Below are 25,486 nucleotides of genomic sequence, written 5' to 3'. Positions count from 1 at the left end.
AAAGCTGTGTTTTGCAAATGATTTCCTGAAGACACAAGTTGCTATGATGGAAACACTGTATTAAAACTCTTTTGATAAATTGACTATGTCTTTATTAATGGAAAAGAAGAAAAAAGAATTGTTCTACGGGCTTTTTGACTTCTGAACATATTTAAGCTCTAATACTCAGCAAGTTGTCTGGCACTGTCTTCACTGTAGACTTTTATATAATGAAGAGGCTGATTGTCATATTTTTGTCCATGCCAGAGGCCAATAACCCAACCCATTCATTATCGGAAGAGAGTAGCCTGTAAGTTGCAACATCAGTACCACTGTTTTGCTTGCAGCAATGAAGACAGTGCTGAGATCAGAAATTGTGATCTTCAGTACAGAAAGCTGACACATTAGGTTGTTTACCCACCATGCAGCCTTAGGTGACCAAAGAGATTTGCATTAGAACTGATGTAGAAAATCCACTAGTCCATTAAAATGGGCTGTACTTATTCCCTGGGAAGCACAAGTTTCATCAAGTGTAGGGAAATCAGTAAGAAGTAATTTTTCCAAATGTTGATTTTTGCTTAAAGTTGACTTTGAATTGCACAGGTGTTTTTAGAGTGCCTTGACTAAAAAAAAAAAAAAAAGATTTATATGAATTTTATGAAAATGAGAACTAAAGCCATAGATAGATTTATTTTTCTAGTTTGAGTATGGACAATTAAAGACTTTTAATCTTCTGATTTAGTGTACTTTAATAAGACTGTAAGCAAATCTAAATTTTAATCTCTGAATTTCTCTCAGATACTTGAAGAGATGTATATCAGCTCTTCAAAATGCTAAAAACAGCGTGATCTTGGAAAACTATTTGACTATCCTCTCTTTCATACCTTGCATTTTTCTGAGTTGCAAGCAATTTGGATTCAGGGAAAGACAACACAGATGAAAAAATAGAATGCATACTCTTTTTTTTTTTTTTTTATAGAAACATGAATAAACTTATTTCTGGCAACTGTAGATGGAAATCCAAATTTCTCTAGTGAAGAAACTCCAGGCACAGATATTCGTGGAAAGAGGAAAAAAAAAAGGATGAGCTACTGAAAGAAAATATGTAAAAGTAAAATAATTCTGATGCTTAAGTGGCTGATCTCAGGGTTATTGTACAGCTGTGTGGTTCTAAGTTGCAGTTGTGTGGCTGAATACGGAGTGTGAACTTTCTCGGACCAAGGCACTGATCAGAATCTGCCCTTGGCTAGAAACAAGAGAAAATTGTAATGATCCGATTGATGTTTAATGTGAAATAATCGTGGAGCCTCTGTCTAAATCTGAGTGGATCACAATATCTGCTATGACATTTTCACTCATATTGGCAGGTTAAGCAACGAAGCCATGCACTGAGGGAGAGATTTGAAGCATCTTTTCAGGGACAGCAGAGATCCAGATCAGGAAAGAGGCAGGGGAATAGGGCAGCGAGGGAGGATTTGGGTTGCCTCTGCCCAGCTGCACCAAAGCTGTCAGTAAATATGCTCCCAGAAGTAGGATTCTCCCAGTATTCTGAATTTGGCACCTTTCCCTTAAATTTAAATTTGCTCTAATTTTCAGGTGCATCTTACTAGATAACCAGATGTATCAAAAAGGCAAAAGAATTATGGAGGAGTAATTATAATTAGCCTAGTTGTCTGTGTTTTTTAAAAATTGTAAGACGGGTCCTTGAAAGTATTTTGAAGTCAATGTTTTTTACAGGTCTTAATCTAAATACTCCATGAGAGATTGTTTTCTAAAGAGATGGGTTCATTGGGTCAAGATGAACTATATTAAAGACAAACAATTTTGTTATAATCTGACTGTCTTTTAAACACAGAGGAGGAAAACAGAACTAAAATAGCCACAGGAACCTCAATATCTGATCTTTCCTTCACTGTGCATTGCAGTATTTGAGACTCACATAACCAAAAGCAGAATTAGGTAATTCCTTACAAGAATTTGCCATGTTATGAAAAAAGCAGCGCTGCTGATCCTGGTAGGACATTAACAGACAGATCTGCAGGTAGCAGTGCCTGAAAATAACGATTGTGCCTTCATTCCCATGGCATGGGGCAAGCAAGAGAGCTTCTTCGAAGCAGCAGCTCGTTTTTCTTGCAGCAGTGTTGAGCAGTCCAGCTGCAGGAATCCTGGGCTCCCAGAGGGAGTGAGTGCTTGCCAGGAGGGTGGAGGCTGGTGAAGATTAGGCAGGGGTTATCCCAAGCGGGTACCACAGTGCCAGGGAAAGGCTGCTTGGGAACATTTGGCCCTGTCTCAGTTTTGTGAAGGGGAGAAGCCTGAAAGGGAAAGAAAAAGGAGAGTGTGAGCTGACTTTCACTCCCATGAGGGGTGCAGGGGAGGTCGGTGGCAGGGGCCACTACAGGACCACCTGTGGCTGCTACTCTGCCTTGGGACAGCCTGGGAAGTCCTGGGGAGGGTTCCCTGTTATCAGCCTTAGGAGGGTCAGGGTGGTGTGGTGCAAAGGGGTAACAGGGCTGTCCTGATTCTTCCTGATAGGACAAGCTTGTTTCAGCCTTATGTGAATTTTATTATAGTTTGTTTACATTGCCTTTTTTATTTTTTATTTTTTTTTTTCAATAAGTGCTGTTAGAAACTTTTCCTCCTTTTTTATGCCTTTGGGATATTGTGCCACAGTCACTGTGGTTCTTTGTGAGGAGGATGGGAGCCCTGTTGAGCTCATCAATGCTACAAAGGAGTTGCTATCAAGTACCACAGTCTACTCAGTCACAACAGGGCTATGTGTTGTGCCTCCTTCATAGTCCTGGCCCCTGCTGATCTGGGAATTAGCCCTGGTAACCCATGTTGCAGCACTGTGTTAGGTTGCCATCCTGGCATTAAATGTATTTTTCTAAACGATGGCATGCAGTATTAATGTTGTTTTATTTCACTCTCAGAAGTCTGCCTCCACAGATTTTGCAGACGTCGTTACCATCAATCTCATCGTTGGAATACCAATGGTAGATGCAGATAGATGTAAATAGGTCTCTTTAACCTAAAATTTAGAGAAACATGGGTAAATAGGAAATTCAGACAGAATAACTTCATGCAAAGGACACGTGGAATAAATTGTCAGCAAGGAAAGGATAAATGAGTTCAAGGCAAACCTAGGCTTGTTTCTTGAGAAAGAGCATGTGAGAGCTTGGGTGAAGAAAGCAGGGAGGTGTAAAGCCAGGTTTCTATTAACAAATGCTGACATGGTAGGCTGGATGTTCCTCTTCTAACATTTCTTTTGATAGCTCTGTATGGATGAGCTACATTTAATTTTCATGGGTGTTCCCTAAAACTTGTTCCCTACATCTTGTTTCTTCAGGGGTGCATAGAAATCTTAAAACATGGGATAGTGCAACATTTTAGTTTTGATCAGTTTTACTCAAAGGAATGATGTGACAGTGAAGTGTTGATCAAGTGAATTAGGGAGAAACATTTTCTTCTCTGGCATTAGTTTGTAATTGACCAGAGAAGTAGAAACTGCCTTCTACTCCAGTGGCCAAGGAGTTTTGATAGGTGTGTGCCATAGTGTTCAATCATATCAAAATACTTTATGGTATATTTTGAAAAAAAAATCCACTCACATATACATGCTTTCTTTTTTTTTAATTTTTTTATTAAATACCTTTATTTCTCCAAGGTTTGCATGGACATTGTTACGGGTTCCAGTCTATACCGAGGCTTCTGAGGTTGTTAAATGCTCAGAGTTGAGTCAATACTGGAAAGCAGCACTAGTTTGGAAATTGCTGCTTCAAGTAACTTTTACCTTCATTTTGTTGGAATTTTTCCTGTATTTTGAGGAAAATTATGACTCTCTCTTCTCACAGGAAAGTGTGTAAAGATTGAAAAATTTTTATTGATTTTGATGTGATTTCTAGGATCCAATTCTGCTTCTGTTATTTCTAAGTCTGGGTATGACTTAGTGGATAGAACTTCCATTCCTCACCTGGTTAAACTCGTGTGATTCTTAATTTCACTGTAAGTAGAATGTGCAACTCCACTGTTTCCTGATCAAACTTTTTTCCTTTCATCATTTCATGTACAAAAAGGAATCCAACTTTCTGAGTTAAAAAAAAAAATTGCAAAGATAATAGGCAACCCAAAACTGAATCATGCAATAAAGGGACTATTTATTACCTTTTTAAGGTAACTGCTCTTCATTGATTCATTGAGGTTTTGCCATAGGAGTATCATTCCTCCCAGGGCTAATAAAATAACTAGTAGAAGTTAACCCAGTATCATTATTAGTACCATAATACAGGCTAAAAACCCTCCACTGCTCTAACTACTCCCTCCTTTGAATTTTACCATAAAATGCCTCTTAAAATAGCTCAGCTATTTTGAAATATTCTTTACTGTTTTAAAGATCAAACATTCGAGCATCTTTCCTTTTTTTTTTGCTTGAACACACAAAGCTATATGCCTGTGCCTGCATAAATGGACATGCTATGAGATAAATGAGCAATAGGAAACCCACAACAACTTCTGGATTAGAATTTCCATCTTTTGTTTGTTTGGTAGTATCTCTGGCATGCTAAGGGCTTTCCAAATATAGGAGTATAGTTTCTGGCCAGAACTAGCTGCCATTTTCTTATTGCAGTTGAAAAATACCAGTTCATTAGTTTGCATCAACATGCTGCATCTTTGAAGGATTTCTCAGGTCCACAATTGAATTTCTGCTCAAAATGAAAGAGTTGCATCTCTGCACTTCATTATGAACTGGTGATTATGGAATGCACCTGGGTCACTGGAGAGCTGGATTCAGATCGTTCCTCTCTATCTGATTTGAATCAGCTTTTTCAAATCAAGTTTCTCACATCCCAGGTGAGTGCTTTAAAAACACACTTTGGCTCTTCTTTTTAAGTTCCTGCTTCAGGCTATTCCAATTTAAATAATCATTTAATTATTCAGTGGGTCAGGAGAGAACCAACTCTTGGCTTGGGCACTCCAGTGTGATGTGAGAGACTGAATCCAACTGGTTTCTGTTGCAGAGCCTCGCAGCCTGCACTCCTGAGTGTGACATGGGGTGAACAGTCTCATATTCTTACTGTTGTCTTGCTGGCTTTTCCTTTTGAAAAACTGCAAATAGTATCAGGTTAGTCCCAGAGGAGAACAAAAGGAAATTCTAAAATCTTCAAAGTGTTTATGATACTGAAAAATTCTTTCTTGCATGGCTCACAATTCAGCTATTATAAATGTCAGTTGGTGATGGAGTGCATCTTTATAATCCAAAAAATTTTCATCTCAAAATGGAGTTTTGCTGCCATTATTTTTGTTTGGTGGATTATACATTTGAACACAATATTCTTACATGGCCCTGAACACTGAGTGAGTAGCTCTAGGAGGTGTAATGGGTGAAACATTAACCCTTTCTCCTGGTACTGCCTTGCACCTTGTGCAGCAGAGAGCTTTCTGTGGATGGCTCTCTGGGGGCACTGGGAGGAGGAGAGAAGTGCTGTGTAAATGCCAACAAATGCCTGAGAGATGCAAGGGACACTGCACTTGTTCCTTCTTGCAGGAAGAACCTCCTCTGAGGTGTAGAAGATCCATGAAACTGGCAGATTTCTCTGTCAGGATCTCTTAAAAAGCAGAGAAGAAACGTCTTAATCTGTAAAGAGGGAATCCACAAAGGGAGGAAATCCTTCTTTTCTTAGAGATAGAAATACTCATTTTGATAGCTTCTGCTTCCTCTGTCTTTCATTCTTAACTTGTCTGGCAGCACAACTCTGGCAGAATCCATGCTGTATTGGTTGGTTCCCCTCCTGGCTGCTCTGCAACAGTGATGGATGGGAGCCAAGGGAATAAATATAGCTCTGAGTTCCAGTAGTAACCCCCTGCCACACTTCTGCACAGAAACTGGGAGGTCAGGGGGGGAGAGGGAATGGGCAGGCTCAGGTCTGACCTCAGCAGAGAGGGTGTTTCTGTTCTCCCTGAGCAAGGGGAAAGGTGCTGCAGAAACCCACTCCTGCCTTTGTTTCCATGCAGAACTGAAGGGATCTGTAGATCTATTTTAAAAGCATTACCATTGGCTGTGCAGTTTCCATGTGAGTTTATTAAATGTGGACATTTTTTATATGTAAAAATAACTTCACCATTTTGTTATTTCCTTTTACGTATTTCACTCTGGTTGGAAAAATGAAATCAATCTAGTCAGCTTTTCATCAGTTTCTCTTTGGCTGTCATGCAGTTGCACAATGCTGCAGTGCTTGGCTAGCAAAAATGTTTACAACGAAAAATTGTTTTCAATGGGATTAAAAAAAGAACCATGGAAACATTTTTATTGGTCTTCAATTTTTGGTGCAACTTGGATTTTTACAAGACCTAAACCACATCAATGGTGTGGCTCTAATTTGATCTTAAGGTTATACTTTATTTTTATGTATACTTGCAAGGTATAGACAAGATACTGCTACTACCCTCTGTCACAAAGAATTCTTGCCTGACTATTTCTTAGCAGCTGGTTTAAAGTCCGTGGAAATCATGAGCACCTTGCTTTTGACTCTCAAGGGTTTGGGGTTAGACCTTCCACCTGTGTGTAAATACCTGTTGTAAGTTGGTTTAGGCAGTCTTCATCGTTTAGAACTACTTTGAGTTGTTCTCTGATCTATTAATGCTGCGAGACTGAGGTGAATCTGGGGATATGCCTGCAACCCTTAAATACCTTTATTGCTGCTGGCACCTATAGAAATCTCACATATGGAGGATATATAAAGTCAGATCCTTGGAAGGTTAACCATAATAAAATCCTAGTAGTAAAATATTGGCTGACAATTACCCTTTGCATCGAAACTCTTAAATCCTTTTTAAAAAGGTGCTTGTCACGAGTGTTGAGTTAGTTTGGATTTTAATTCATTTTACTCTACAGTTTAAGTAGCAAAAGGCTCTTCTAGGGCTGGCCTGAATTTGTGGCTATTGATGACTGCTTTATGAGTGGACAGGAGCAGTCTGGGGAGGCACTGCATCTCTCCAGGGGCTGCTGGAAACAGAGGAATTACACAGGCACCCTGAGCTGTTTCTTACACTGCCTTTCTACCTTCATCCAGTGTCCCTCAGCAGCCACATGAACCCACCACATGAATGAGGAATGGGGCCCCTCGGGTACCCTTTGAAAAGGGAAAGACGTTCTCTCAGAGAAACATGAATTTCATAGGGCCCAAGCTTGCAGATAAAGTCTTTCAGTGTTCTTATGATCCACATTCACTGAGTTCACTAATTGAAGACCTTAATGAATGTTGTAATGACCAGGTCTGTTGTTGTCCCTGATTCAGTATCTTGTTTTCAGGTGTGAGCTGGGTGAGTTAAATTTAGTTTTAACTGAAACCATTGTCATACAAGCAAAAGAAAATCACCATAACCCCCCCTGCTTTATAAATATAATATATCACAGCCTCTTTCAAACACCAACTGTTGATTGGCCACTACCCACGTCATGATACTAAATCACTGACTTCAGACCATTAACCTTTTGCTTACTGAATGCAACTTCTGCAGTGAACTCACATCCACCATCAAGTTAGACAGAACTTGCATTTGATAACTGTTGTGGAAAGAAAAAAATTATCACAGAGACTTTTTCTGTGCTATTGGGAAAGATATTGAAATTTATGATTTACAAATAAAAGCAGCTGGATTTGAAAATGGTTTACACATGTATAATCTGTGATGTAACACAACTTTCATTCTCCTGCTCTGTAGCTGGTATAAAGATCTAAATGTAGATTTGATGCCTCTGTAAAAATAGCCTGGCTAGTCCATATTCTTTACCCACATAACACTTATTCATGTACTTTTTTTAGAAGAAAACATCTCTTTTCAGAATATGTTGATGTTTTTAACCATATGAGGACTGTTTTTAGTGTTGTGTCTTGCTTTAATGAGGTTTTCTGTTGGGAGATTGGGTTTTTGAAGATGTGCTTCATGTATTTAAGTCAAAAGTCTACCTATTAGATTGAAAAAAAACTTCTCTTTTATATTTCTCCTTTATTAATATAGATTTACAAATAAGTCTTCAGAATTTTTTTATTGTTGCTTGTTGTTATGACACATCATATATCTTTTGCTAATTGTGCATTCTTTTCTTGGTTTTAATTATATTGTGGAGAAAATGTTTTGTTGTTTAAAAAATAGCATGGCACAATTTTAACATTTCTGATTTAATAATGAAAATACCCTTGAAGACCCCATCACTTTTTTCTTCCTTTAAGATGCCAATAATCTCTGCACCTTTCTCTCTGGCGCTGGTGGTGGAGCTGAACACAAAAGAGCAAAGATAAGGGAAGGAGAAGGAGAAGCACTGGCTTTCAGCATGCTTCCAGCTATGTGAGGATCTCTTGGATTAGGGTCTCTGGCTTAGCCACAATGCTAGGGAAGCTTGACAGAAGAAGCAGGGCTGGCAGATAGAGGGAGAAGAATTGCACATGTCTTTTCATACTGGATTTGAAGACAACTTTTCCTCTTTTGGGTAATTTATTCTTATTCAAAATAGGTTAAACAAAAAATGGGGAGGTAGGGAAGTGTCTTGAACACAAAAAATGGGGAGGTAGGGAAGTGTCTTGAACACTTTCCATTCTCTGTTCAGAAGTTTGTGTGTTTTTTGCACAGAATTATCCAGAAAACATCTGTGAAAAATGGAAATTATCCTTGTTAAACCAAAAGTTCTGCCAGCCTTGGAAGCCTTGTGTACCTTGTTCTGGGTCCAAGGTGCTTCCCTTGTGCACCTGCTGAGTGTAGGATTTAGTCCTGTCCAGTTACTTCCATTTAGGATTTGCCCTCCCTTGAGATCAGTATTTAGTACTAGGGCAGCTTTTATATGTTGAATAAGGAGAATTTATTCCTATAGGAGTAAGATGGCTTAACAGCAATGTACAATCAATATGCAGAAGCCTACTAAGATAATTTATATTCAAATGTGAACAACATTAATTCTAAACAATCTTCAGCCCTTATTTTGTCCAATGATTGCTGGACATCTAAGTGAAGAAGGCTCTTCTAACTTATTAGTTTATTATCAACGATATTGCCAACACTTAAACTCTTCAAGTAGGTAACCCAGTAATCTATTATTCTATTAGGGCTTGCTGCTCTCTGATTAAAGTCCATACTGAAACACTTCTTGCCTTAGCACAGGTGCCCCATCCTTCTATGAGCAGGTGTATGTGGAGTTTGGCAAGTGTACAAGGAGGATGTAAATAATAATTACTGAATAATAATTTAGTATTTTATAAGATGCTGTCTTACAACTGCATGATATGAAGATACCTATAAAAGGTATAAATACACTTGTCTTTGAGAAAGTGATATGAGAAGAATAATAGAATTATCACATCTTTTTATTAAGTTCAATACTTTTTTCCCCTTGGTTTACATGCTTAATTTTTCTCAGGAAGGCCATATGTTAACAAAATTTTCTGTAGCCTATAGGAATTCTTTAGTTTGTGGGAAAGATTGTATGTACCTTCAGCTGTGAATAATTTGTGGTTATAATTTGTTTCATGAGCTGTCTTTCAGAATTTATAAACAAGAGTTTCATGTACATGTAGGCACTGTCACTTAAAGCTGTTTAGTGCCAAACCTTCCTGGGACAGTGCTATGAATCCTCCTGTACTGCTCCAGCTGATCTCATATTGAGCATTTCTGGAATAGCATCTGAGCCTGACTTAGTGTGGAAGCAGTGGTATTGAAATGTGTTTAGTTGTTTGGCTAATACTGGGTGTGAGGTGCTAAAGCATTTCTGTGCTGAATTGGGTCTTCTGCAGTTAAAAAAAGCCAAAGTAGTGAAAAATCCTGGGCACAATTCAGTTAGTTTATGAGTTAGGTGTTACAGGTTTTGAAAACCTGCAATAAGCCATATTACTTTCTTGTTTTTAGAAACTTTTTTTTTATCTCTGTTGTTCCCATCAGTAATCTGTGATTTCAAAAATCATGTGTGGTCTCAAAATTGTTTTTTAAATTGGCTGGAATAGTAGTTTCTTTAAAAATGTGGTCCAAAGCAAGAGTTGCTTTTCATACTTTAGAATAGCTGTGGTCTTAAATTACATTTAGAAAAAGATGTATTAAATATAAACAAATACAATGTTCATGCAAATGTTAATTAAGCTCACATCAGAGAACTGTTCTTTTTTGTGATGAGCAGGAAAAATTCTTCACATTTTCTTGTTCTTTCCACCAAGTCTTGTCTGGCATCCTTCCAGCACCACCTTCCCACAGCAGGACAACTGCAGGCAGCCCAGGGCACGGGGCTGTTCTCTTTGCCCATGGCCACTCCTGGCTCTCTGGAGCAGGTCTGGCCTGGCTGAGCCCTTTCCAGCTGCAGATGAGGCAAGTGTGGAAGGCAGGGGACTTGTAAGGAGTTTTATACCACCACACACAGGTGATGAAGACAGGAAATACATGCAGGGAGTGGCCAGGGCAGGCAGGAGCTGGAATGCCACTGCTCATTCCTGTGCCAGAGGTGGAGCATCAGGGATGTAGGGGCTGCAGACCATGGGAGCTCCAACTTGGAAGCCCAGCTGAGGAAGAGGAAGGTGAAAAAAAGAATGGAAGTTTTTTTATTGTGTCCCAGGATAATGCTGTCCTCTATGCATTCAGATCAGAGCAGCCCACAGCCATATAAAACAGCTCTAACACTCTCACAGGTTGTTTTGTTGAACTAATATTTGCTATTTTAATTTTCTTTGCAGACCTTGATATCAAAGTCACTGCTCTTTCCCTTCTTATTGGAACTTCTGGTAAAATAAGATATCTGTACCAAATATTGAGGAATTAAGCCTAACAGAATGAAAAATTAACATGCTAAATATCATAAGTAATGATATAAACAAGGTGCTATGTCATTCTGCTTGCCAAAGACCGAGCCCTCTTTTGTCCAAAACCAGATTACGTTCTTCATCTCTCTAATGGAACTATTAGAAAATTCATATTGGAAGCCAGGACCTTATTTGTGATGCTGCTTCTCCTTTGGGGCTGATATCGAAGCACAGACACAGTATAAAACTTCAGAAAGAAGGCAAATATCAGATAGTTTTAGCCCAGGATTAGCAGCTAGGACTCTTGAGTGTCATCTGGACATTGATTATTTGTCAGATAATGCAATTACATTTAATGGAGGGCACTGCTCAGGAGTTACACAGTTTAACTAGCACGTTTGGGTTTTATGCACTGTTCCATGTTCGCAGTCACAGCGGAAACGTGAGTGACATTTGACACTCGCTTGTGGTGGTACTTCTCCAGAGCAGCTGCACATCACAACACTGAAAAAACCCACAAAATGCCTGTCCTGCTCTCCTTGCTACCAAGTCTTGTTTACGCTGTCCCTGAGAGGCGGAGGCTGCCCAGGAGAGCGGTGCTGGAGCTGGTGTCACACGTTGTGTGCCTGTCACTGAGCTGACACACTCGCTATTGACTGTGACATGTCACTTACATGAAACCATGCAGTGCTGCTGCAGCTTGGGGCACAGCACAGCTTCTGCAGCAATTGCAGTCTGTTTTCATCTGCCTGACAGACCCACCGAGAGGTGTGAGAGTCTGAGTGAGCCCCCAGATTTCAGGGTTTCTGCACTTCTGTTAAAAGAGGAAGAAAAGGATGATGTGCCTATGATAGTTGGAAATAAAAGAGAAGAATCCTGTCCCTGTCCTCACATGAACCCTGATCATAACAGGGAGGACTCCACCACCTCTCTCCTTGTTGCAGTGCATAGGGAGAGATGAAGTAAAATTCTTGCTTCCGTTTTCCTTATTGGCTTTACAGTCTAGGGGTAAATCTTGGTTCAATTGAATAATGGGCACTTTGACCACTGAGTTCACTGGAACCAAGATCTTCTCTTCCAAATAATTGTCAGTTTTACTCCTCCCATGGATAGGGTGCTGATTTGTGTTCTTGAGTCATTCTGGTGATCCTGAGCAAACTCTCCCTGCTCAAAAAGCCTAAAGCTGGTAGCTTGACATGTGCTTTTCTTCAGTGGCAACACCTGTGATCTTTGACCCAGAAAAATGCCCCTGAATTTCAGGTGATCAGGCAAGCCCTAGGACATCCTCTAATGCTCTTCTAGGCAGACCTGCTGTCACTTCTGGCTTGGCTGTACCTGGATTTGAGTCCCTCAGGTTGTCACCTGCAGACAGAAGAGCTGCTGACTTTCCCAGCAGCAGGCAGAGAAGCCCTGCTGACTAAAGGCTCTGTGTCACAGTGCTAGCCATAATGGAAATGTTCCATCACACAGAAATGAAAACATGAGTATCTGAACTTGCTTTATTCATGCCAGGGCAGTATTTAGCTCAAGCCTTTCAGTATCAAAGGGATAGCCTTGGCTTCAGGGACACTGAAGTCTCCAAAACTGCATTTGCATGTTCCACGCTGGAAGGGGTTTCTGAAACTGTGACTCAGTTTCCATGGCCAAGAAGGTGTTCCAAGAATAGTTGCCTTAGAAGGGGAATTACACCTTTTATCTGAACTTCTTCTTTTATTTGAACACCCAAACCTTTGAGGAGTTCAGTTAAGGCTGAGCTTCCAAAACTGTCCAAAGAGTTTTATCTGGAATTACACAGAAGATTCCAGCTGGTAACTGTGTTTTGAATCTGAGCAATCCTAGTTTGACTGTTACTCATTGTACAAGCAGAAGCAATGGATTTCAGTAGAAACCAAAAGGGAGAGATGAAAGTCCTAACGCAGCTCCTCTCCTGCATGCCTCAGAAATCCCAGACTTTCTCTTGTCCCATCTGTACAACTGAGAATTTTTCTCTTTTAATGGGAAATTAAACAGCACAATCCAGTTAAAGAACTGAAGTCTACAAAAGGCAGATGGGTATTTGTGTGTTCAGGTTCTGAGAGAATTTTGGTAATTATGTGTAAAGTTTTGAAATCCTGAGGATGTCCAGCAGTGGCAAAACGTGTGGATGAGCACTGCTGTGGTGCATGCAGATAATTCATATTTTCATAGGACTTGATAGTCAGCATGGGAGTAATCTCAGATTTGGCTAATGAAAGTGGCTGCACCTGGTTGAGATCCCTCTGGAAGCTTTACTCTGTCAAAGGCACTTATGTGTGGGTGCTTCCTACTTTATCAGCCTCACCCCTTCCTCGTGCCCTTAGGCTTAGTTGCGTTAAGGAACTGAAACTCTTGAGATGATCCCTGTTCTGGCAAAAGCTGGCTCTGCATAAATGTGAATGTCTCTGAAGGCTGCTCTTGCATGCAAAGTTCTTTGGTTATTTGAAAATGTTTTTTTTAATCTGGTAGCTGAATCGTTGCCTTGGTTAGCTGTAGCTTAAGTTCTGTGTAGGTTTTATTGATAACAATGTGGATTTACATTTTTCTTCTCAGCTCTGTCTGCGTTCAGCTGGTGGCTTCCATATTGACAGATAAGTTGGATGTTGATTCCATGGAAGTTGCCCCTTGGTGGAAAGATTCTAAAATCAGTGCAACCTGTTGGAAAACCAGGCACCCTGTACAAATGGAAATGTGCTGTCCTCAGCTGTCAGCGCAGTTTGCTGAGAAATGAGCACATGACAGCAATCTGAATGTTGAACCTTCTTTAATTCAACACATCATTTGGTTTCAAAATAGTTAAGTAAATTGTATTTAAATAATTGTAAACATTCCAAATAGTCATCCAAAACAAATTGTACTTTGCATAATCGTAACTTAGGAACAAAATATTGCAATATAAACCAAGGAATAGTGGGGAAAAAAAAAAGGTAAATGAAAGTACATTTAAATTTGCTCACATACTTATCTTCTGTAGATATTTGACAAATCTTTTTGTGGTTATTTAAGGTACTGTGTAAAATTTCAGACTAGTGTGGGTTAAAAATACTTAATATCTTTTTATTGCTCCATCCCTTTGAATATTTATTTTTTGAAACTTGAAAGCTGTGTGCGGTATGACTTTTGCAGTGCAAAAGGCTTTTCATTCCATAAAGTGCCTAGAAATTCGTTATGTGATCAGTTATATAAATAGGCTTATTGTTTAGAATGTGTCTAAAATGAAGCCTGTCCTTTAGCCATTTTTTTCCCTCCTATTAAATTTTTAAAGACACATATTTTAAAACCAAACAAACCAATTCCAAAGGGTTTAATTTTCTTCTGTTTCTCCCAAATTGTACAGTATGTTCTAACAATTTAGGCTCCAGTTTGGCTAGTGGGGAGTCTTTCATTAGAAAGCACGCTGTAGCAAAACATGTATTTTTTGTTAAGAAATAGTGAATGATATAATAATTGTAAAGGACATCTACAGCATAATGACAGTTATATGTTTTTCAAAGGAAAATGCAAACAATAGGTAGAAGAAAGTAAAATCAATAAAAGGACATTGTATGAATATATCTGGTCCATTAGTTACAGGGAAATCTATTCTGTTCAATCTGAAATCACATTCAGCTTATGAGGTGGATAAATAAAAATGTTAGGTCCCAGTTATGTAGTCCTTTCTCCTTTTGAGCTTAATGGCAACTTTGGATGAAATGGGACATCAGGATTAAAGCCCAAATTAATCATTGTGCAGCAAGGTTTTCATCACCCTCACTTCCAGATAGGTTATTTCCACCAAGTTAAACCACTGAGCACTGTTTTCATTGCATGCTTAGCTATAGTTCCTGTGTTACAGAGGGGGAAAAAAGTCAGGAGTGGAGTGTTCTTCAGCTATGAAATGGAAATGCACGTACACCTGTTAGGTTTTATACCTGAAGGATTCTGCTGGAAGTTTGTTTATTTAACTTCAGCCCTTCCTTCCTCCTGTTCAAACCATTGTGGTGTTTGGATAGAAAGGCATTGTGAGGAGTTGCAGGTCTGCTCTTCCCCCAAACCCTAAAATTTACCAGGGACAACTGATTTCCTCACTAGGATTTCTGATCCCTGTGTGCCAATTGTTGGCTGATTAAGGTCAATGATAGCGCTTATTCAGTACTTTTATCGACTTGGATCATGTGATAGAAGTGATTGATTTAAGCACAGGATTGCTAATTTTCTATTGTAGCCATTTCTTCTACAGAGCCAGGTTTTACATTATCAGGAGTTATTTATTCTGTATTTAAAAGCAATCCATTTTTTCCCCTTACAGGTAGGAGTGCCATTGCATACATTCAGAATTACATATTTCACTTGTGGGAGATGTTTTTGCCAATGTTGGATGTACCCTTTGTTTCCAGAGATCTTTGGATAGGCTGGGATTTCGAATAGCAGATAATAACATGCAGTGTGTATTATTGATGTTGTCTTAATTGTCTTATTGACAACTCACTTGCACTTGAAGAGGCATGCTAATATCAGACATTTTATGAGATTGCATATATTTTCATGACTGGAAGCCATAGCTACAAAATGATTTTAAAAGCATGCAAGTATTACTCATTAAAACATGTAGAATTTTTAAAATGCATTTTTGGGTCCACATTCGACACCATCACTGTTTGGTTTTGTTAATCCATTTTCTCTCACCCTCAATTTTCCTTTACTAGTCCCTAATTAAGCTACTCATCGATATTTAGTGTGGACTTGGCTCCAAAGCAAAGTGCCACGCACCACTACCATTACCTGAAAAAAAAGAGCTTATAGGAATAGCAAATTGTATGCCTGCAAGATACAAGAAGATGGTCATATAAAGGGAAAATACAAGCTATTTGCTTCTCCAGTGGCGAGGAGGGGGTGTTGAAGAGAGCATACATTGCATGCAGCTTGAAATTACCAAAATCTAGTTATGAAGATACTAATTGTGGCTACTAATTTGCTTCTGGTGAAGTAGGTTCATTAAGATGTTGGAATGGTTTAGTTACTGCTGGTCTCTTCTAAAGACCTGTGAATTAACTTGTGACGTTTTTAAAATTTAAAATCAATAAAAATAAAGCTACAGTATGTATCAGCATGAGCTGACAGATGTAGACAAGTATTAAGGAAAATCTCTTGCTGAGAATGATTGTAGCCTGAAGTATTCTATATATGAATGATCCAAGCATATTTTAGATTTCTCCTTTAGAAAACCTCCAGTTTGGACATCTGGGTCTCTTAATGTGTCTTTCAGGGTGAAAGGACTAGTTGCTGACATTACTTCTGGCAACAGAGTCTTCTGGGTGCTGGTTTCTTTTGTTGCTCATCAGGACTCCATCAGGGGCTGTTTGTTTCCAGTCCTGTTTGAAACGTGAACCCTGTATTCCTGTATTGCTGTGAAACACACATAGGCAGAATTCAGTGTAAACTGCACGTCCTTTCCACCCAGGGCCTTTCTGCCTCATGTTATTGTACTGGATTTGCTCTAGAATATTCAAGGGAAGGAGATGAGTTTTCAGGTTGGCTTACTCCTCCTCTTAATGTAAAAATCTTTCTCTTGGAGAAGCTTGGGTTTTTACCCAGCTCTGTTCACTGGTATCTTGCCATTTTTTCCTTCAGATTTTTTTTTTTCCCAAGATACTGAAGTGATTATGAAGAACTACAAATGAATTCTGCAAAATACTTTTAAAAATCAGCAATTGTTTGCACCTGTCTTCTAGTTCCATTCAGCATGTATTGCATTACTTTTGCAATTAATCTTTATCATGCATCTGGAGGCCAAAGAACTTGGAATTCTCTTTTCTAAATGGGTCTCTGCAATCAGGTGTTTCATTAAGGATCTTAGTGACCTTCTAAGTTTTTGCCACATTTATACCACTTCAATTTCACCTCAGTAAATCACAGGAAGGTCTAACTCTTGGTATTTCTGTAAGTGGGCAAATGAAGAAATTTTATATCATATGTAAATTTATAGCATTAAATTGTTTTTATGTGCTGGAGTGCCCTTTTAGATAAATAATACAGATTTGGGAGCAAATTCTGTCTGGTGGAATTGATAACTGATAAAATCTGGCTTTAAAGTATCTGAATGCAAAGGTTTCATCATTGATCTCTAGGTTCTTATACCATGTTTTCTTTCTACCTGCATTTTTTTTACTATTATTATTCACAGAGGGAAAAGAGGTGTTGCAGGGGGGAACAGGGAATGACAAGGGTCCCCTATAAACCCTAGTTTCAGATCTGGGTGCACAGCATCCACAGAAATAGTTTGCAGTAGGTGATGAACAGCTCAGAAGTGACCTCTGCATAGTGTTACCCTGCATTGTGAGCGTGTGGATTGGCTCTATCTGAGGATCTTGTGCTTGATTTCTAAAATAGATCAAGTAGCGTATGCCTGGAGCAAAAGGTGTCCATCTGTGAAATATGAGCTTGAATGACCATAATATCAGGAGAAAAATGGATGACACGTGAAAATTAAATTTGTTGATGAAGCACTGGACAGAACTTCATTCTTAATTCTTTTCCTGACTTTGTGTGACCTTGAGAAATTCATTGGGAGGTGATTTTTACAGGTGCTGGAGGCCTCTTGATACAAATGAATCTTGGGGTTGCAACTGGGGCACTAATCAACTCTGAAGCTCAGACAGTGCTTGCGTATCTGTCTGCCAAGTGGGTAAAAGGATTTTTGCAGCCTTTAAGAAATATTATGATGTTATTGATGAAAAGTATATGAATATGCTTTTGTTTTAATAATTTGCTTGGAAAAATGAAGAGGATCTGTCTGAAGGAGTGTAAATGGAGGAAAGTCTTGTGTGCTTGCAGGGAGGTAACTCTGGCAGGCATGAAAGAAATGCCCTTGCAGAAGGCTGGTGGTCCACCTTGCCACCACTTCTGCCTGGTGCTGGCAGTGAGAGGTGCTGGGTTGGGAGGACAGATGAGCCCAGATGGTGGTTCATTTTCCTCACAAAATCCTGGTACCCACTGTTACTGTGGTAATGTTGGAGGGTGTGTTCTAACCCTCACTGCAGTACAGAATACAGTTCTGTCCAGTCTGCAGTTTGTGTGCTGCCCCACCTTCTGTGGCAGTGTTGTTGCAGGCTTACTGGTGTTTGTGGAAAGAAGTATTTTCACTTTTCCTGTGGAGCAGCCACTCTACCTCCTTCATCATTTTATTTGACCTTTCTGATACCTCTGACTCTGCTACACTTTTTCACAGGACAAGGCCAGAGTGGAGCACAGTATGTTGGACATGAGTGCACCGAGGCTTTCTGCTGTGGCAGAAGGGTGCTGTCCATCTTGTTCTTAATGCCCTTCTAAATGAATGACTAAATTTGTATGTTACTGAACTAATGATTCCAGAAGACTGTCAACTGCAAGATCTCTTTCTGTGCTTACAAGCCATTTCCAAATCCAGTGTTATTGTACGTGGCTGTTTAGATTGTTTTCCCCAGATGTTAAACCTTCACATTTTTATGTGTTGATACCCATCTGCCACATATTTGCTCACTTGCTCTGTCTGGGCTGAGGCACAAATTCCTCCCCCCAAGTTTAACCTCCAGCTACAGCCTTTGAACTGAATGGCTCAGTCAGTGATTGCTCCTGTACCAAAGCAGTTTTTCTTGACCCTTTGGAAAGTTGTTTGAGTTTCAACCATCCATGTCACAGAAGCTATGAAGCAGTTTCATCTTTGATACTATTACCCAGGGGATTTTTTTATCTGCATTTGACAGTTTCGCTCTGGAAAATACTCCTGGTCTCTGGTTAAAAATCATGGCTTTGGAAAAGCTGGCAGCAGGAGGGCAAGCTTAACTCTTCACCTGTATGGATCAGCCATAGAGAGCAATTGTTGCATTTCTAGAGAGATACACTTGAGGTTTCCCATGTGGATGGTTTGATGGAGGAGTTCCCTGGTGAAATGATTTGGCCAAGAGGTCAGTTTTCAATTGCTGAAGTACCTTTTTTCTTACCTATTTTTAGAGAATAGAAGTGAAAACAGGAGTGGAACTTCATAGTATCATCAAATGCCATAATCAGGTTGAGTGGGCTTTGCCTGTTGGTCTTGGAGAGCTCTGATTCATGAGCAGGTGTACACTGAAGCAGTTTCTCCAGGAAAAAAAGTTCCAGTGTTGTCTGCATGGAACTGAAGACTCTCAGATGGAGACAACTGCTGGGAAGGTCTTGCAGGAGAGCATATCAGGCAATTGGGTATCTGCTAGAAGAGTGAATTTTGATACTTCTCTGTTTGGTTGTGGTTCATGTTGCTCTTTGTAGTCTCTGTCCACTGGCAAAAGAGCTCACTTGCAATATTTCCCATTCTAGGAGATGGTGAGAGGGTAGAGTCAATACTACCTGCCAGGACCAGTGGAGCACAACATGCTCTAGTTACATCACCTTCTATTTGTGAATTGTTACCTTGCTTGACATGGATAAGAGAACCAGCACCCTCCAGCACTGAAGCCTTTAGTGTCTATAACTCGAGTAAAAAAGTCTAAGTGCTCTAGTTATACTTATTGCAGTTGTGTACATCTAGGAGACCTTAAGGTGAGACCTTTTTATTGGTCCTTTGGAAATGATTTTCTGGTTTATTTGTGTTGTAGAAGTAGCTCAAAGAAATAAAAGTAAGGTGCTTAAGGTAAATCAAAATTAAGTGTTTATCATTTAAATGTTATGATGATGTTATCCAGTTCTGGTTAATGTTTGTTAAAATGTTAGGTATGAAAAATTGTTGGGAAAACAAATATAAAAAAGGTGACTTAAAAAAAATTGCTGTGGAGTTAAAAAGGTGTTTTAATTTCTCTCTTTTTTATTGTTTATCCACACATGCTATTTCAAGACAACCTTTTCTTCCCCAGACTAGGACACCTGGGCTTGTAGTTAAAAAAGACTGTCAGTGGAGGAGTCTCTCCTTACCTTAATTGAATTGAAGTTTCAGGGCTCTTGTAGCATCCACAAAACTATCAGCAATCCTCTGGCACGTTTGCCAGTAGGTCAGACCATGGGGTGATGGGTGTTTTATGCTTAGAACAGTGCTGGCTCTTTTGATCTGATTTTTCTGGTAATGCCTTTATTGTTATCTAAAAGAAAAGTTGTGGCTACCAAATTTTAAAATTGGCCAGTCTGACACAGTGGAAAACAAGGATCTTGGTTCCAGAAGTGTGCATGCATCACTGGATGGCTGAAAGGACTGATTGGCTTGGCTGAGTTAAAGATAGCTTATCATTCTTACCATGGCATCTCCTGCTGCCTTCTGGGCCTTTGGTAGCACCCCAGGGAGCTGACTTCATCTCCACAGAGGCATCAAGGCTAAAAGCTCAAGAAAGTCACAAATTTTAGAGTTCATTTACAGGAGTGAAACAGTGAGGAAGGGTGGGAAGATGGCAAGTTACTCTTGAGGGTTAGGGAAGAAGAGGGCATGCTGTTGTGAGGTTGTTGTGATGTTTGGCTGCCACAGAGGTTGTTCAGTTCAACCTCCATCTGAGAAATCAAAGTTACCCACTCTGTTGAACATTCATGTCATAATTAAGTGTCAGACTGTGACCTTTAGTATTCTAAAAAAAGGAAAAATTGTTACCTTAAGGAATTTCCCATACCTTGAACCAGAACAGAATTCATGTCTATGTTCTGGAATTATCTGGGTCCTTGGAGACAGAGAACTTCCTCAAAATTTAGTGCTCAGGGAATCTGCTTCTTTATCAGCTCTAGTGGTTGTTTCTATGGTTAGACAAATTGGTGACCTTTTGGAGAGCATCGTGTTATCAAACAGACCAATCAACTCTTTAGCAAATGTATAAGATTCATCTTCATTTAAGTATCTAAGTGTAGAATGAAATTGAATGTGTGTCTAATACATAGATTTTACATTGCATTTGTCAAAGACATCATTTATTTGGTGTGTCTGATTCTTGGAACAATAATCCTCAGAGACATAGGACTTGATTTCCTGAGCACAGCTATTGTTGCACTTCGTAATGAAAAATAAGTGCTTGGCCCTTTTGGGAATCAAAATGCAGATGATTCAAAATTAGCCTCCAAAATTTTGAGCATTCTAATACGAGTGGTTAAAGTATTAAAATTGAGACTATCCAGAGCAGAAAGCAAGTGTCCCCAGTGTTAAAATGCATACAGAGAGACTAACATGCACACACACCACACACAAAATTAATATAAGGGATTAATATTCAGCTGTGATAAAACTGGAAAATATGCACTGTGGAAAGTAGGGGAGCATGTCTTCAAAGGTTGGTTAGTGCTTAAGGTGACAGAAAATTAATGCACGTGAATGACAGTTGTTCCTGAGAGAGTCATCAGATGCAACTGTGAAGTCTCCTTTCCTTGAATCCCACTTCAGTTGAGAAAGTTGTTATAAATGTTGGATAGAACAAGATGGACAATTGCCCCAGGTAGGTCTGAGGCTTGACCTCTGCCACAAATGGCTGCAAGAGGCTGTTTTCCACGGTGCCTGTTCCGTTTAATTTCTCTGCAGGATGACACTGGAATGGCTAAATCTCCAGTTTCTTTGTCTTGCAGCCCTTTTGCTCTGTTGGAGATTAGGGATGCAGGACATAACATCACTATGTACAAAGTTTGTATCAAATAAAAGGATTCAATTTTCTGCCAAGTTGGGGTTTAACCTCTCCTAGATCCTGAGTTGTGCATAATTAATGTATTTTCAATATCTTTCAGCATTTGACTTTCAGAATTCTCTCCCAGAATTAATCTTAAAGATGTTTCAGTATTCTGCCTTCAGGAAGACAACTTGCTTTTAGCTCATGCCATAATTTTTGGTTTCAGTTTTTGGATGTCATGTATCACTCTGATTAAATGTCTCTTTCTTGCAGAAGGCTATTCTCACAGGAAAAAAAATCAAGCTATTATCTAACAAATGTGTGGCAGTTAGTGCTAGCATGGGCTAGTATATTTTTAATGGCAGCAATCTCTTCCATTTTGTTGCATGTGAACAAAACCTCTTGCCTGCTTTATATCATCAAAGAGCTTGTCCAGATTTGGTGGTTTTAGGTTGGGTAACATCATGATGGACGAGTTGACAGTTCATTAAACCAAAGATTTTTTTTCCATCCACAATAGTCTGTCTTCTGTGTATTTACTATTATTAAAGCCTGCACAATAGCATCTGTAAATAAGACAAGCCTTTCCTCTCCACTAGTGTCGACTACTGATGGTGGATGCCTACTAACAAAAATAAAGCTAGGGTCCTGCTGAGCTAACTTTTAATTCAACAACACAGTGTGTATAAGTACACTAGTGCCATTGTGAAAGAATGGCTTTCTTCCATTAAAGCAAAATTACTGTCCCTGATACTCCTGCCTGTCAAATATACTGAGGTTCAAACCAGTTTTGAACTGAATTGCAGCAGTTCAGGACCCAAAGTGGAAGTAAGTGGTGGATATGACCTGTGCAGTTTTACATGCAGTAGCTGGCTTCCTAGGTTGTTGAGCCCCTGTGATGTTTGGGATGTACATTCTTTGAAGATTACTTCCAAAGAAAGGCATCCAAATCCTTAATTCGAGATTCTGTCTATTCCTGTGGTGTTTACATTCCAGTATGGCAGAAGATCACTGAAAAAAGAAAAGATGAAAATGCACTTAAAAAAGGGTTTCTCAAAACAGGTCTCCTTCAAAGCATCACAGTACTCCACCTCCTACCCTCTTTTAAAGACTGGGATTAATGTTTTGTGCAGGAAAAAATATACATTAGCAGGCAACTTTGCAGTTTGTTACAGTGCTCTTGCTAGAGATCCGTGGTGAAGCACTGGGCAGTGTGTGAGCAAGGGCTCTCCACTGCTGGAGCTGGGACATTTTTTATTAACGCAGCTGCAAAGTTACTCGCTTCTGTTTTTCTCGGTGTTATCTTGGTGCTATTGTTTTTACTTGCTACTTAAAAACTACAGCCTCATCATTTTCCAGAGTGCTTGCTTGCTTTTTTATTTTTTTTTTTTTCAGTTTCCACTGTATAATAAAAGGATCAAATATTTAAAATTGCTCGCATGTTACTTTATTAAATGCATTTGTAGGAGAATGGGAATAGTTACAGTGTGGCTTTCTTGTAGCATTGAAGCTTCCAATTGTTTAGTTTTGAATTCACTCTACTTAAAATATGCAGCATATTTTTTTATTTATTTTGTGTGAATATGGCGTTCATTAAAGGGCCTAATAACAAAGGCTAAAGCTTGGCACAGGGTGGATGTTATGCAAGCTTTCCCACACGCAGCTCTGCCAGTACCCCTCAATTCTGACCTGCAATAATACCCTTGCTATTCTAGTCCTGGGCCTTGCCTGAGCAGCGACTGCAAACTGTGTCAAATCATGTGTGTGCGATTTTTTGTGATATAGACAAATGAGACCTTTAAACTCGTTTTTATTTCTGACCTTACAGGAAGTCTTAGGTATTTTTAAAAACAATTTCAATAAGTAATTTCTTAATAAACCAGGAGTGATGGCTGTAACAGGAGTGGTAAAAAGAAATTGATGAACAGTTTCAAGATATACTAAACCCCTGTGTTTGTATGGGAAGGTAATGATTTAGAAAATCTGTATGCTGGTGCAATTATTGTTAACTTAAAAAAAAAATTCTAACACACCTGTGGCGTGAATGGCATTCTCTCTCTTTTTGTGTTTCTAGCAGATATTTAAAAGATGCAGACAGATGAGATTTTTTTTTTTTCTGTTTATAATTTATCTTAATAAAGATGGCATCAGACATTCAGCCATCATTGTGGTATAGCAGCAGGAGTGAAAGGATCAATTCCCTGAAAGGATTTATGCCCCTGGAATTATAAGGGGTTTTTTTAGGGATGTCAATAATTTAAGGGAACTTTAGTAACTAGTGAACGATCAGCAACATGTGGTATGTAAACTCTGATGGAGAGCAGGCTTTAGATGCAGACAATGCACATAAGCAGTCCAGCAAGCAAAAGTGATTCACCTACACAAATGCAAATACTAAATCCCAGCAAAACATTAATTTTAAGATTAAAAATAGCCTTTCTGCTACCCGAGCACCTATGTAACGCTGCTTCTGTCCTTTAAAAAACAGTTTTATGAAGGAGCAGTTGAGCCAAAATTGAAAAAAGGGGGCATGTAGCCTTTCAGGCTATGATGATTAGTATTAAGATGAGTTGCACTTTAGCTAGGCTGAAACTTGTTCGTAACAGAATGTTAAATACTTACTGAAAAGAAAGATTATGTCTATCTAGTTACACCATTCCTTGATATATGCACCATGTCAGAGTGCCATTGTCTCCTGGGTAAAGACTGAGAGTTCAAATACCCACTATCTCTCCCCTGGTGCTCCAAATGCTCTGCTTTGAAGTTTTTATAATCCATCTGTCATCTTCTAGCAGGGAGGGCACATGTTCTGTACCACTCAATTATAGAATTCTCTTTCGCCAGCTACAATGAGACAGGAAAGAATGTTATGGGTGGTTGAGAGAAACTGTCAGATATACTAAATTCCTGGGATTCATATGGATGATGTTATTCCAGTGTAGGAACACAGCATGTGTTATTGTTAAAATGTATTAAGGATACATCTTGCATTGTACCATTTAAGCATTTTGATATTTGCATAGTTTTGTTACTATTTGATTTTCATTTAAAATGCTGAAGCAGCCAAACAGTCTGAGGTTTGATCATTTCGTTTGTTTTGGGTGGCAAAAAGTGACCAAATATGCATATATTTTGGAATATCAGAAATTATCATTATTTCTATTACAAGAATGAAATGGGAAAAATCTATTTTTTTTTTTGTGTAAGCTCTGTGGAACAGTGGAAGTGTTTATAGACCGGTAATATTTGCCATACCAATTGTTTGTATTATGATATGAACTGAAGGCCTGAAAATTATATGTGCTACCATCTGGTGAAAACAGGAGTAGCATTTCATTATGTGGTACGTATAAACAATAGCAGCAGTGTATTCTGAAATTATAGTTAATATTTTGCTTAAAGAAATCCACCTTATAGGGAACGAGCATGCTTGATAGCACTCTGGCTTTTCATGTACTTCGTCCCTGGGGTGATTTAATTTGTTGTCTTATGTGAAATGAGTTTGATGAGCTCAGCTAAGTCTCTTGTGGATATTAATTCATGGTGTAAGAGATCCCACATAGTTTTGCAGAGGCTGGCATAATTTTAAAATTGTGTGGTTTGCTCAGAACAGGGTCAGTATGTTGTGTTGTGACAGAATTTGTTGGAATACGTAGATTTTCAGGGCAAATTTATGATACCAATACTTGTATGGGGTTTTGTTTTTTTTGTTTGGGGTTTTTTTTTTTTTCCCCATAAATGTATAGTCTGGCATGAGTCAAGCAGTCCCCCTCAAATTCAGTTTGAAATATACTCTTTTATGGGATCCCTTTAAGGCTCCTGAAGTGGACCAGAGGCTGCAGGAGTCTCCAGATGGTGCAGACCCCTTCGTAAGCTGAAATCAAACTCCCACAAACGTGTTCTGAGCAGTCAGCAAGACAACCTCTTGCTCAGACCGTATCTGCAGTATAAATACATCCTCCTGCTCCAAACAAACAGGAATCCTGCCATATCTGAAATCTGGCAACTGCTTTCAAATAAAATTTACTGTCGTGGCTTGCTATTTTGCAGCCTGTCTCCTATCTGTTGGGTCCTCCAGGATGAGGGGAAGGCTGGGGCAGTGGAAGGAGGGTGTCCCTTTTGGGTTAAGGAGGTAGAGGGATTGCCCAGCTGCCAAATTCTGGTAAA

The 25,486-nt window shown here is 39.2% G+C and overlaps 1 protein-coding gene across 35 annotated transcripts in view; it reads left to right on the top strand.

Moving 5' to 3' along the window:
• The window catches only part of ZNF536 (zinc finger protein 536), a 340,334-nt gene that overhangs the window by 5,103 nt on the left and 309,745 nt on the right, over positions 1–25,486 (top strand). Inside the window, exon 1 of one of the 35 annotated variants that reach the window (XM_086847037.1) lies at positions 4,921–5,098. The exons of the other annotated variants lie outside the window; for them this stretch is intronic. The gene's annotated coding sequence lies outside the window, so the exon portion shown is untranslated. Of the gene's footprint in view, positions 1–4,920; positions 5,099–25,486 lie in introns of those variants that run through there. 35 annotated transcript variants of the gene reach the window in all.

The sequence above is a fragment of the Cyanistes caeruleus genome, chromosome 12 (assembly GCF_971803275.1).
Source record: "Cyanistes caeruleus chromosome 12, bCyaCae1.hap1.1, whole genome shotgun sequence".
Classification (NCBI taxonomy): domain Eukaryota; kingdom Metazoa; phylum Chordata; class Aves; order Passeriformes; family Paridae; genus Cyanistes; species Cyanistes caeruleus.
This window is presented reverse-complemented; position numbering and strand designations above follow the sequence as displayed.